The sequence below is a fragment of the Choloepus didactylus genome, chromosome 1 (genome assembly GCF_015220235.1).
Source record: "Choloepus didactylus isolate mChoDid1 chromosome 1, mChoDid1.pri, whole genome shotgun sequence".
In the NCBI taxonomy this organism is placed as follows: Eukaryota; Metazoa; Chordata; class Mammalia; order Pilosa; family Megalonychidae; genus Choloepus; species Choloepus didactylus.
The window spans coordinates 215,029,246-215,042,852 of NC_051307.1; the positions used below are offsets into that span (position 1 = coordinate 215,029,246).

Below are 13,607 nucleotides of genomic sequence, written 5' to 3' on the forward strand. Positions count from 1 at the left end.
TTAAGACAGAGGGATCACCATGTCAAAAGGCAAAGAAGTGTAAAACAAGATGGTTTAGAAAATTCCAAGTGATTTAATGTTATTGAAGAGGACAATATGGGACAGAGGTTAAAAATGAGACTAGAACTTTAGGCACATGTCAGATTGATAAGACATTCTTTGGACCTATGGCATTATTTGATCTGATAAACAACAGGATGCAAATTATTGATTTTAGCTAGCAAGTGATATGGCAAGTTTGAATTTTAAAGAAAAATCTCCCTAGCATCCCAGTGAAGGCTTGACTGGAGTGGGATATGACTCCAGGCAAGAGATAAGTCAAGAGGTCACTGTTAACAATTTAAGACAAAATGGGGGAGGGAGGTCTATCAATTTACCAATGACTTAAACAAAAAAATAAATAACACTCACCCTGGTGGTAAGAGAATAAATTGGTAAATTTCTAAAAAGCTATTTGCAATATGCACATCAAGAATATTTAAAATGTTACTACAAAAACAAAGTTCATGCCTTTTGACCCAATAATTCTATTTCTAGGAATCTACAGTAAGAAAACAGAGATACAGACAAAAGTGTTAGCTCAATGATTCTCCTTGCAGCAGCCTTATTTCTGAAAAATTGAAAACCATTTTAATGTTGAACAAAAAAAGTAATGGTTAAATATTTTTGCTTGATAGGATAGTATAGGTAAATAAGGAAGCGAGTCTAGAAATTACTCCAAAATATTTACATGAAGAAACTGGTTGATGGTAACAGTACTTTTCAAGGCAAGGAATATTCAGATAAACCTGTTTGGTAGTGAGCCTGTAAAATGGATTCCAATAATCCCTTCCTCCTATATTCACATCTATGCCAGTTTGTATATATTATGTCCCCCAGAAAAAGCCATGTTCTTTGATGCAATCTTGTGGTTCAGATGTATTAGTGTTGATTAGGTTGGAACCTTTGGATTAGGTTGTTTCCATGGAGACGTGACTCACCCAACTGTAGGCAATAACTCTGATTAGATAATTTCTATGAGGTATGGCCCTGCCCACTCAGTGTGGGCATTGATTAGTTTACTAGAGCCCTATATAAGAGCTCAGATAGAAGGAGCCTCCTGCTGCAGCTGAGACACACATTTTGAAGATGGCCTTTGGAAGCTGACACTGACATTTTGAAGAACGCCATTTTGAAATGCAACCTGGGAGCAAGCAGATGCCAGCCACGTGACTTCCCAGTAACAAAGGTTTTTAGATGCCATCAGCCATCCTTCAGTGAAGGTACCCTATTGTTGATGCCTTACCTTGGATACTTAATGGCCTTAAGACTGTAACTTTGTAACCAAATAAACCGCCTTTATAAAAGCTAATCCATTTCTGGTATTTTGCATAATGGCAGAATTAGCAAACTGGAACACCACCCTTGGGTACTCCCCTTCCTCAGCATACCAGGTTGGTCAGTGTGTTCAGTAGAATAATGGAGAAGTGATGGTATGTCACTTCAGAAATCAGATTATAAAAGACGCAGCCACTTCCATCTGGTTGCCTCCCCCATCCCACCCCCTCCTCTCTCATCACTCACTCTGGAGAAGCCAGCTGCTATGTTGTGAGGATATTCAGACAGCCTATGGATAGGTCCACATATTGAAGATCTGAGGTATCCGGCCAACATCCATTAAGGAACTGAGGTCTGACAGCAACCTTGTGAGTGAGCTTGGAAGCAGGTCCTTCAGCCCCAGTCAAGCCTTCAGATGCCTGCAGCCTTAGCTGCCACCTGAGTACAACCTCCTAAGACACCCTGAGCCAGAACCACCCAGCTGAGCTGTGCCCAAACTCCTGTATCCCTGTGAAATAATGTTTGTTGTTCTAAGCTCCTAAGATTGGATGTAATTTGTTACACAGCATTCAGTAAGTAATAGAATCACTTTTGATTAATTTGCTTATCTGAAGGGCTAAATATTCTTTGAGGGCAGGAGTTGTGTCTAAGGCCTACAGCTACATGTGGTACACAGTCTATGTTCAATAAATACACATATTGCAAGTTGGAATGGTAGAAAGGAGACTGGAAAAGCTGGCAAATAGTTTGGACTCTTCCTGGTAGGGAGCCACTAAAAGTCCATAAAATATAACTGTTCAGGATTAAAATTTGTTTGAAAAGAAATATGGTAAATGACTATGGTGCTTCATATTACTTTAGGGACTTGCATTGTTTGTAAGCATACTTTGATAATCTTATGTGCTTTAGAAGCCCATAAATCCCAAATGACTCATCAATTGTATAGCTGTAAACCTGCAGTATATTTTCTTTTATAGAACAAACTTTGGAAAATGTGGACCTAAAAAATTTAAACTACAGAAAGGTTTAACAAGAACTTTTTCTCCAAATTCATTTCAGCACCTTAGGTAATTTGGAGCTAGCAATTTTGTACCGGTTTCCCTTTTTCACTTTGATCTGTCATTGACCTTGATTTAAAGCCCAGAGTTAGTGAAATTCAAATTTTTGTGAGACATTTTACCAATTATATGATGCAATAGTCAATCTAAGAAAATTCTGTCTTCTGAGCTGCATCCATAACTGTCCTTTATTGTTCTATGAACAACTGATTGATCCCCTTAATGCTTGGACACATTTTAGAGCCAAGGAGAAGCAGGACATGTAATAAAGAGGGTCAATCCGTTTAAACCTGAGTGTACCAAGAATGATGCCTGGTCTCTATCTAGTTTGTTACTGAAATAATCCATAAATATATACACCCCAAGACCCCAGTTTTACAGAATCAACTCATACTCTTTTCATCACAATGAGCTCAAAGGAAAATAGTAGCAATCAGTGAGTCTCTGGAGATATACTGTATGCCTAGTGAGAATGAAATCAGAAAAATCTGTGGTGCTCTTCAGAGTTCCTTTTATTAAAAACTAATACAGGAAAATCTCACATTCTAGCCAAACATAAGCAAAGTTCACGTGAAACATGTCTCTGGATTGCACCACAAAATCTGAGAAAGAAGAAACAGGAGTTAACTCATTGCTCATCGAGGAGGGATTGGATCTTGCAACTCTTTCTCATTTACTATAGAATCTAATTTCATTTGGCATCCCCTCAGCTACCCAACTTTCATAGCTCTTGCTTCAGAGACTACCTAATTAGGTACAGCAAATAAGAGTTTCCCTCCCAGAGGATGACTGGTTTTTCTTTATTTTATATCATTCCATAATTTACTTTGATACTCCTTGTACCACTTTTGTATAATCTGCAACTTTCAAATACTGGAAGATAGTTAGCATTACCATGTAAATTTTATTTAATAAATCACTGGCCATTTTCACATCCCTTAAAAACAAATGGCAAGAAAAAAAAAAAGAAACAGCAAGAACATCATTGACCTTATTTTCTTAATCATAATTAAGAATCATTTCCATTGTTTTCTGTAGAAAATACAGTAAATGAAATATGTATTAATACCACAAATGCATCCATACTGAAAAGCAAATAATAGGGTATCCCTCATCGTTTTATTGCAGTCAGATAGAAGGACTCATTGCTGTGTGATCTTTAGAAAACATTTAACCTTAGTTTCCTCATCTATAGTAGTTCTTACCTCTAGGATTGTTGTGAGAATTAACTGAGATAATATCACTTTCTCACTACAACAAAGGTGGTATTATTTGTAATAGCTCCCAGGCATGACTTTCTGTTTCAAAAAGAATTCATATTTCTGATTTCACTTGTACCTCATCACCTAAAACAAGAATTATAAAAAGGTTTTATTGATTTGTTTTTAGATTTTGAATTATAAGCCAGTACTGAGTTGCCATATCCCAAAATGTAATGGGATATGAGAGGAGCTGTGCAGGCATGAGTGTGTGTGCATGAGTGTCTGTGAATATACAGATATACATTCGTATATAAATATATGTTCATACTTATTTAGTCCCATTTGCATATATGGAAAACATCAACAGCAGCATGTGGTACAAAAAAGCCGAGATATTTATACCAAGGCAGGTTACTTATACATTTATATCTTTTTGTTTTTCTACTTTGAGGAAAACATGGGTATTCTTATATACAACCAAGGCTGAGAAAGAAGTGGCACAACATTAGCATTTCTTGTTCCGATGAGCTGCCCTTTCCACTGCCAAAGCAGCTATTGCTGAGAGTTTATTGCTCTGCCTCTTCTCTTTATAGGCTTCCTCCCCACTTCCCTGAAAGTAAACTTGTGCTGAATTCACATGAGGCAGAAGAGTGAACTCAAAGAGTTCAGCCTCTGAAGTCCTGTGATTGCCTTCAAACCCAAACCCTGCAAGTTTCTAGCTGTGAAACCATGTAAGTTAGTTACCTTCTCTTTCTTAGTCTACTTTTTGGTTAAATGGGAACAATGAGAGTGCCTACCTCCATAGGGCTATTATTATGAGATAATGTGCGTACCTCACATATAGTAGGCACTCAACAAAAGTGTCCTTGTTGTTGATGATGATGATGATGCTCCAACTGCTTCAGCGGATAACAAAGACCCAAATATAACAAAGGCTTAAACAAAACAGAATTTCATTTCTCCTCACTCAGAACTGATTTGTCATGTGTACGTTGTCAGGGACCCAGGCTCCCTTTATCTTGTTACTCTGCCATGATCAAGTGCTAACTTCCATCTCTGAATCCAAGATGGTTGCCCTAGCTTCTGTCCTGGGAAAAGGAAGAAGGGGGGTTGTAATTTGCTCATTTCTTTTTCTGGCTATCTATTTGTTCTAGTTTGCTAATGCTGCCAGAATGCAAAACACCAGAAATAGATTGGCTTTTATAAAAGGGGGTTTATTTGGTTACACAGTTACAATATTAAGGCCATAAAATGTCCAAGGCAGCACATCAACAATCACGTACCTTCACTGGAGGATGGCCAATGATGTCTAGAAAACCTCTGTTAGCTGGGAAGGCATGTGTCTGGCATCTGCTCCAGAGTTCTGGTTTCAAAATGGCTTTCTCCCAGGAAGTTCCTCTCTAGGCTTCAGCTTCCCTCCAAATGTCACTCTCAGTTGCTCTTGGGGTACTTGTCCTCTCTTACCTTCTCCGGAGCAAAAGTCTGCTTTCAAAGGCCATCTCCAAAATGTCTCTGTAAACTGCAGTTCCTCTCAGCTCCTGTGCATTCTTCAAAGTGTCCCTCTTGGCTGTAGCAAGCTCACTCCTTCTGTCTGAGCTTATATAGTGCCCCAGTAAACTAATCAAGGCCCACACTGAATGGGCAGGGCCACACCTCTGTGGAAATTATCCAATGAAAGATCTCGCCCACAGTTGAGTGATCGCATCTCCGTGGAAACATCCAGTCAAGTCTCCAACCCATCAATGCAAACTAGAGGCTAGAATTAACAGAAACATTGTATTATGCTTCCTTTAATGTAACAAAGGCAATATACCATAGCTAAATGCATATGGGGGGTGGGGAATATGGGAAGAGTATGAGACTCCTGGCATTGGTGATGTTGTCTGACTCTTTATTCCACTTTAGGTTAGTGCTATCTTTCCTTTTGTCGCTTTCTAGCTATCAAGTTGTGTTTTTTTTATTTGTTTGTTTTCTCTCTTTTTCTTTTCTTTTTCTTTTGCCTCTCTGCCTTCTTTTACTCTCCCTCCATCTTTGTGGAAAAAATGGAGATCTCCTTATATAGTGAGTGGCAATGGTGCTCAAACATAAATACATGACTATACAGGGAACCAATCATTGTTGACTTAGGACGTAATGTATAGTGTGTGAAGAAAACCACCTTAAAAGAAATGAGTTGATGACAAAACCTTGAGAGCACTATATTGAGTGAAATAAGACACATAAAGACAAATATTGCAGGGTCTCATTGATATGAACTAATTATAATAAGTAAACTCATAGAAATGAAATATAAGTTACCAAGATATAGAAATGAGGCTAAAGAATGGGGAGTGGTTGCTTATTATGAGCAGAATGTTCAACTAGGGTGAACGTAAATGTTTGGAAATGGACAGGGGTAATGGTAGAATGTTATGAGAATAACTAACAGTGCTGAAAGGTGTGTGAATGTGGTGGAAAGGGTAAGTTCAGAATCATGCATGTCACCAGAAGAAAAGTTGGAGGTTAAAGATGGGAATGTATAAAATAGTGAATCTTGTGGTGTACAATGTCTATGATTAACTACACAAATATTAGAAATCTCTTTCAAGGACTAGAACAAATGTATGCCACCATAACTAGAAGTTGACAATAGAGAAGCATATAGGGAAAAAATAAATACCTATTGCAAACTATATACTACAGTTAGTAGTATTTTAACATTATTTCAACAACAGTAACAAATGCACTATACCAAAACTATGAATCAGTAATGGAGGGGGCCATAGTTAGGAATATGGGAGGATCTGAGTTTCCTTTTTTTTTTTTTTGTCTTTATTTCTTTTCTGGAGTAGTGAAAATGTTCTAAAAATTGAAAAAAAAATTAATTTTGTTGATGGTTGCACAGCTGTATGGTGGTGCCGTGGGCAACTGATTGTATACTTTGGATCTTTGGATAGTTGTATGGTATCTGAAAAATCTCAATTAAAAAAAACAGTCTCCAACCCAATCAACACCAATATGTTTCCTGCCCACACAAGACTGCATCAGAGATAATGGCGTTTGGGGGGACATAATACATCCAAACCAGCACACTGTTTCTGCATAATCAGCCAAAAAGTTAGCTTTTTGGCTTTTTGACATAAAACATTTTATGATATCTCATGATTTCTGTGTAACAGAATTTCTGTGGAATTTGGGCAGGACATAGCTATGATGGCTTGTCTCTGCTCCACAATGTCAGGAGCCACAACTGGGAAAATCAAAGGCTGGGGAGACTCAATGGCTGGGGGTTGCAGCAGTTTCTAAGGCTTCCTCACTTACGTGTTTTACAGCTGGCTGTTAGTGAGTACCTCAGCTAGAGTTTTAGCCAGACACCTACATATGACCTCTCCATCTGGTTGCTTGGACTTCCTAATTGTATGGTGGCTGGGTATCAAAAATGAGCAGCCCTAAGAACAGCAAGTGGAAGCTACAACATCTTTTTATGACCTAGCTTCAGAAGTCACATAGTGTCACTTCCACTATAGTCACTAACCTGCCCAAATTCAAAGGAGGGAAAATAAATCCTATCTCTCAGTGGGAGGGTGTCAGAGTCACTATGTATGTATAAAAAGAGTATGTGGGAGAGAGGATTGTTGTGGTCATTTTTGGAAAATCAATTTGTGACAATCAGCCTGTGATTGGTATAGCAACTTTATGGTGTTGGTGTTTTATCTTGTTGCTCTGCTATTATCAAGTTGTAGCTTTCATCTCTCAGTCTAAGATGTTTATTCCAGCTTCTGCATTTCGGTCCACACCACAGCCAATGGAAAGGCAGAAAAGTAAGAGTAGTTATTGATTCATTCATAATTTTAAAGGATATTTTTTTAGTGACTATAATATGCTAAGAACCATTCTGTATTGTGGGCATACAGTGGTGAACAAAACCAAATCTCTGCCCTCTTGGACACTGTATTCCAGTAGAGGAGACAGGTAAACAAATATTTAATACACCATTGGGTAACGACAAATGTTAAGAAGAGGTAAAAGCAGAGTAAAGATAAAGGAAGTAACATGGGCATATTTTATTTAGGTAGGTAATGAGAAAAGGCCTCTCTGAGGAGGTGACATGTGAACATAGACTTCAGTGGTTACACTGACCACTGAGAAAGGAGCATTCTAGACAGAAAGAATTGCCAGAGTGAAGGTCAAAGGTAAAATATGCTTGGCTTGTTTACAGTACAGCAATAAACCTATATGGCTAGAGTACAAAGATTCTGCAAGCAGAAATCCAATCATGCCAATAGAAACTTTAAGCCAAAATCATGAGTCTGGATTTTTATTCTTTTAAAAGCAGTAGGAGTGACTAAAATGATATATTAAAGCTCACTCTGGCCACTGTGCGGAGAACAGATTGATAGATTTTAAGAGGATAAGAGTGAAAGTAGAGGCAAAGTAGTTCAAGCAAAAGGTGACAATAGCTTAAATAGGAGAGTAGACATAGAGATGGGGAAAATAAGCCAGATTTGGAATCTATTTGAAAGGTAGAGTCAACAGGACCCACTGATGGATTGGATATGGTGTGAAAGAAAGAGGGATATGGAGGACGATTATTAGCTTTGGGGCTCAGGTTTGCACTGGAAGCCTTCCCAATACCCAGAAGCTAGAGGCACTTTACTGCAGTGGGTCATATCCCCTGATAGAAGCTCAAGGTCAGCGCGTGAAGACTGAGATACTAGAGCAGAGAGACTTTGAGTACCTTCCATCCCCACCTACCAAGGGCAGAACCAGCCCCACAGGCTAAAGTTTAGCTAGCAGGGGGGGATTAAGCTTCTCAGATGAGAGTAGAGGAAAGAAGCTGGGGGGTGGCCAGAAGCAGGGAAGAAGGTTATTTTTGAGGTAGTAGTGGCACAAAGGAATCGGGCACTCCAGAGCAAAGCACAATGGAGTCCGGAGGAAATCAGGCTCATGATTCCCTCAGAACTGTGACCTATGCTTCGTTTATGCCAGACACCCAGTGGGCACTCCCTAAACACTACTGACTACAAAAATGATGTTGTTGACTGGACTGCATTGCCACTTATTTGACCAATTATTTATGATTGTTCAGTTGATTTCCCGTTCTTGTAATTGTTTCAATTTTACTGCAAGCACAATTAGGGCACACCAACACAAATGCTTTACCGCCACAAAAATAGATCTTACCTCCCACTGGAAGCCTTTCTGCATTAAATTTATGGCTAACCGACCCACTATCAAAGTCTCAGGCAGGGTTCCCCTCCCTGCAGATAAGACAATTATAGAAAAAGTCAATGCACCCAGGTCAGCACTACCTGTGCAGGACAGTTTACATTTTCCTCCACAGCAACTTTGGTCCACCTGCTTCTTCCCCACCAATTTATTACAAGCCCCCAATATGTTTTTTTCATTTCAAGAACCAAATGTCAATTGATCCCAAATGGCAGTCCTGCTTGATATTTTTGTTCTCACTTTCTCTCTCTCATTTATGTTTTACATTCAAGTCAAATGAAGACAAAAAGCTTGAAATCATGTTCTTTTTCAAAAACATACATTTGAACCTTTCCTCTTTAGAATTTTTATTTTTCCCTTCCCAGATTTTCCCCTAGTGATTATGTCTTCAATATGATTGTGGGGTGTTGTTGCTTAATGTCAAAAGATTTTGCAACTTGGACCCGACACAACACTAACCTCCAACAACCCTGATTGATGAAAAACACGACAATGTCAAATGCAAATCAAAAGTAAATATTAGGGCAGGCTAGCTTCCCTTTGAATGGGACTACACCCACCCACTTCTACCAAATCCCCTTGACCTACACCTAGCAGGAAAAGCGATCTATTGATAATTATTCTCAGACATATTTAGAACAAGAAAAGAACTGTGAATTCTATAAATCATAATAGCCAGGACCAAAAGGAAACAATTTTCTGATAACCCAAACTTCTTTGATTAATACAGCTAATCAATATTTGCTATATATTTCTTTGAGACATTCAAACTAGAGATTTTCTTCCCTGTCTTAAGGATCTCTCAAACACCTGTTTGTAAAACCATCAATGCATGACAGATAATCCCAAATTTTTCTCCTAGAAGTGACAGTTTAAGTCTTTTTTCTAAGACTTCATTAGTCTTCACTTAACTTTTTTGGTTTTATTTTTAGGCAATTGATGAAGGAACACCTTGTCTCATTAAAACTGATTTATTAAATGCTTCTGAGTTTATAATTCACTGATTCTCTTATCTTAGAAACTGAAGACTTGTTTATTTTAACAAACTGAGACTAGTCCTCAGTCTCTACTTACTTTCCCCCTACCTAAAAAATGACCTTTATCAGTTCTGCTAAACTCTCACTGCCCTTTATTCCCCAAGTTTACCTTTATTTATTCATTGCATATCTGAATAATAGTAAACCAAAAGAGAAAACACACAGCATCAAATTATACTTTCTACAGACTGATTAATAGGATTCTAATATGTCCACAAATGTTCTGACATTCCTCCTTTGAATGTGGGCTGGACTTTGTGACTCACTTCTAACAAATAAATTATGCAGAAGCAACTGTGTGTGACTTTTGAGACCAGGTCATAACTGGCTTTGCAGCTCCCTCCTTGCTCTCTCTCTTGCCTCACTTGCTCAAGGCAAAACCACCTGCCATGTTGAAAGGAAACTCAAACAGCCCTATAGAGAGGTCCACATAGTAAGGAACTGAGGTCTCCATGTAAGTGAGCCATCTTAGAGGTAGATCTTCCAGGCTCCATCAAACCTTCAGGTGACTGAAACCCTGATCAACACCTTGACTACAACTTCATGAAAAACCCTGAGCCAGAGCTACCCAGTTGAACTCAAAATAGAAATTAGGAGATAATAAGTGCTTATTGTTTTAAGCCATGAAATTTGGAGATAATTTGTTACACAGCAATAGATAACTAATGCACTAATTATTTTATTAATATATTACCCTTTCTCTATTTGAGCTTCATTAGTAACTGTACCATATACTTATAATTTTAGTAGCCTCTTTGCCCTTCTAATCATAACAATTGATTATTGCACAGAATAGCTACACAGCATTTAATTGACCCAAAAGTAATGTCAGTCTGTGTATCTTCCCAGGTTATTTACTAATTTTTCTGTCATTTATGAATTGTTCCGGGGGACTAACTGGCTTCCACTCCTCTCTATGCTGCCATCTTAGCTCCTCCAGTCTGTGTATTTTTAAAATAAGGACTATATTTTTAAGTGCCATCTCTTTGATGAAAATTAATAATAATAATAATAATCATTTATTGGATACCCACGGTGTCAGGCAATACTGATATTATTTAACTCTATCATCATCACAGCTTTTGAAGTGATTTCAGTATCCCCACTTTTTAGAGGAGAAAAGTAAATCTCAGGGAAGTTGAGTAGCCATCAACCAATAGCAAACTTTAGAACTAAAAACCATAGCTTGGAAGACTAAATTTTATGCTCTTTCCATGTGACCACAAAAGATTCCCTTTTCAAAAATTCTACCTGAACAAATGACCCAATAAACATATGTGGACTTTGAACTTAAACATGAATCTTATCAAACAAGCTATTTCACAGTCTTCCAATAACAATAATCAAGTCTAAATTTATTATATTATTACCGTCATTCTTTAAGGTTATTTTGGAATCCATATTAACACATTAAAACATATCAAACTGATGTATAAACTGTTAGCCTCAGTTGTGCCCTGAATTTTTCTCCTGTGGTGAAATTATTTTACATTATAATGAGTTTACTGATACCATTGCTTACCAATTTCACTCTCTATTACTCTCACATAGACTATAAAAATCTTAGCAAGTTATTAGGAAAATTTAATTCAAGTATCTATATCATTAAAGGTAAAATAATGTTTCCATAAAAATCTGCCTCAAATAATTCATGAAATAAATTTCGTGGAAATCCACTCAATCTCAATCTCAAGAGATGCTGTTATTTTTTATGGTTTTTTTTTTGTTGTAGTTGTTGCTTTTACCTTTGTGATTCAGCTCTTCAAATGATCTTTCAGATAAGTTAGGTGAAAATAACACAATAAAATTGAGTTGATTCTTAACATTATTTTCTTTTCAGACTGCTATAATTTTTTTTCCATGTCAAGACTGACAATTATCAATGGATTCCTACACTCACTGGTGAATGCTTTTCTCTAATTTCTAAAGGAAGTGACCCAAAGTGAATTTTTTACAGAGTTACATTATTGTCTTTGTCCCTCTAACTTTACATTTTACTAACTCAGAAAGACTAAAGTGATTTAAAAAGTTTTCAACAATGGATCTCACTTGCAATTTATACTAGTATGATTCTTCATAGTAGCAGGCTTTTTCTTTCACATTTTCAACTTGACACTCCAGACTGTTCAATTTGTTGAAAGACAGAAGGCTTAAAACACACATTAATCTGTTTTTCTAAAACTATGGAGATCCATAGTCTCCTCTTAAAATTTGCATGGTACATCTGAAGTATTTATTATTTCTTTTCCCAATTTAGCTATCAGGAAATTTCTTGTATATTTTTCATTACAAAAGAACTTGGTTCCTGGGAGATAAAACCAAGGGAACCTGATTATTACATAGTTAATCCTACTGCCCTTTAACTTGCAGTGTGTCTTTGCTATGGAATTATGTATGTGCCCTATTTTTACCCCTAGTAGATTATAATCAATTTGTAAACAGAACTGTTCTTTCAAATCTTTGGATCTTCTTTACATTCTAACTGATTCTCACAAATTAAGTCTATCTCCATGAGCAAATTAAATTAAGCACTTGTTATTGTAACACATTGAGTTTGGGGTGGAGGGGTAGTTTGTTACACAGCATTATTGTAGCAATAGCTATTGATTACGATGCCCCTGCCCCCATGTTTGTTCTCCTGTCTTTGTTATGAGGATTAAATGAGTTAAAATATTTCGAGCACTTAGTGCGTGAAACATTGTAAGCACTAGTAAATGTTTTTGGTGGTTGTTATTTTGCCTAGCCCTAGATGTAGATGCAGGATTTAACTTGAGAGATAGAAGATTCCAACTGTCCAAGAAATTGTTGCCCACTACTCTGCCATAGCAGTGCCATCCACTCCTACCTACACTATGGTGTAGTCCGTGGACAGTTGATTTCAGAGGCAAATGAGTTTCATTACCATGAAATTGGGATACAGTACAGAAGGATATCTGAGTCCAATCTCAACTACTGAGAAGTAGCTTTCTTGAAATCTCAGACAAGAACCTTTTGTAGGGGGAAGGAGAGAGTTAACAGATGGGATATTAATATGACTTCACTTGATTAATTCAGCTTCAAATATCTATCTAGAAACAAACAAAAAAAGATAATTTCCCTTCAAACTATGCACAAAGATTTATCTCTACATTATTTATCTCAGCATTATCTATAGAAGCAAAAATGCTGGAAGCAACATAAATGTGCAACAATAGGGGATTAATTCAATAAATTTGGTATAGATAAGTAATGGGATAGCAGGAAGCCATATAACTTTCCTGCTGTAGGAAAATATTGTGTAACATGGAAAGATGTCCTTTATATATTGCTTAAGTAAAAACAAGGTATCACGAAACTGTATTTGCAGTTTGATTCCATGTTCATTTTAGTAAACAAAGACTCAATAATGTGAAAAGATACTCAACCTCATGTACTTTAGAGAAATGCAAATAAAAAGTACACCAAGAACCACTACCTTTTATTAGATTATCACAGACCCAAAGTTCAATAACACATTGTATGATGAGAGTTTGGGGGAAGATATTCTCATCCATAGCTGGTGGGTACTGTAGATCAGTGCTACTTTTATGGAGGGTAATTTAGCAATATCTATCAAAATTACAAAAGCACACATTCATCAGCTCAGCAATTCAAATTCTAGAAATATATCCCAAGATAAACTTGATTATGTGCAAAATAACACATATACAAAGTTTTTTAACACAGACTTGCAAAAACAAAGATCGGAAACATCCTAAATGAAATCCTTGGTATAGAACTAGTTAATTAAATTAAGCTTATATTGA

General features: G+C 37.0%; 1 long non-coding RNA gene across 1 annotated transcript in view; it reads left to right on the forward strand.

The window, feature by feature from the left end:
* The window catches only part of LOC119506433, a 62,205-nt gene that overhangs the window by 11,521 nt on the left and 37,077 nt on the right, over nt 1-13,607 (forward strand). The window contains exon 2 of the long non-coding RNA XR_005210993.1: nt 4,171-4,308. This is a non-coding gene — a long non-coding RNA (uncharacterized LOC119506433). The remainder of the gene's footprint in view (nt 1-4,170; nt 4,309-13,607) is intronic.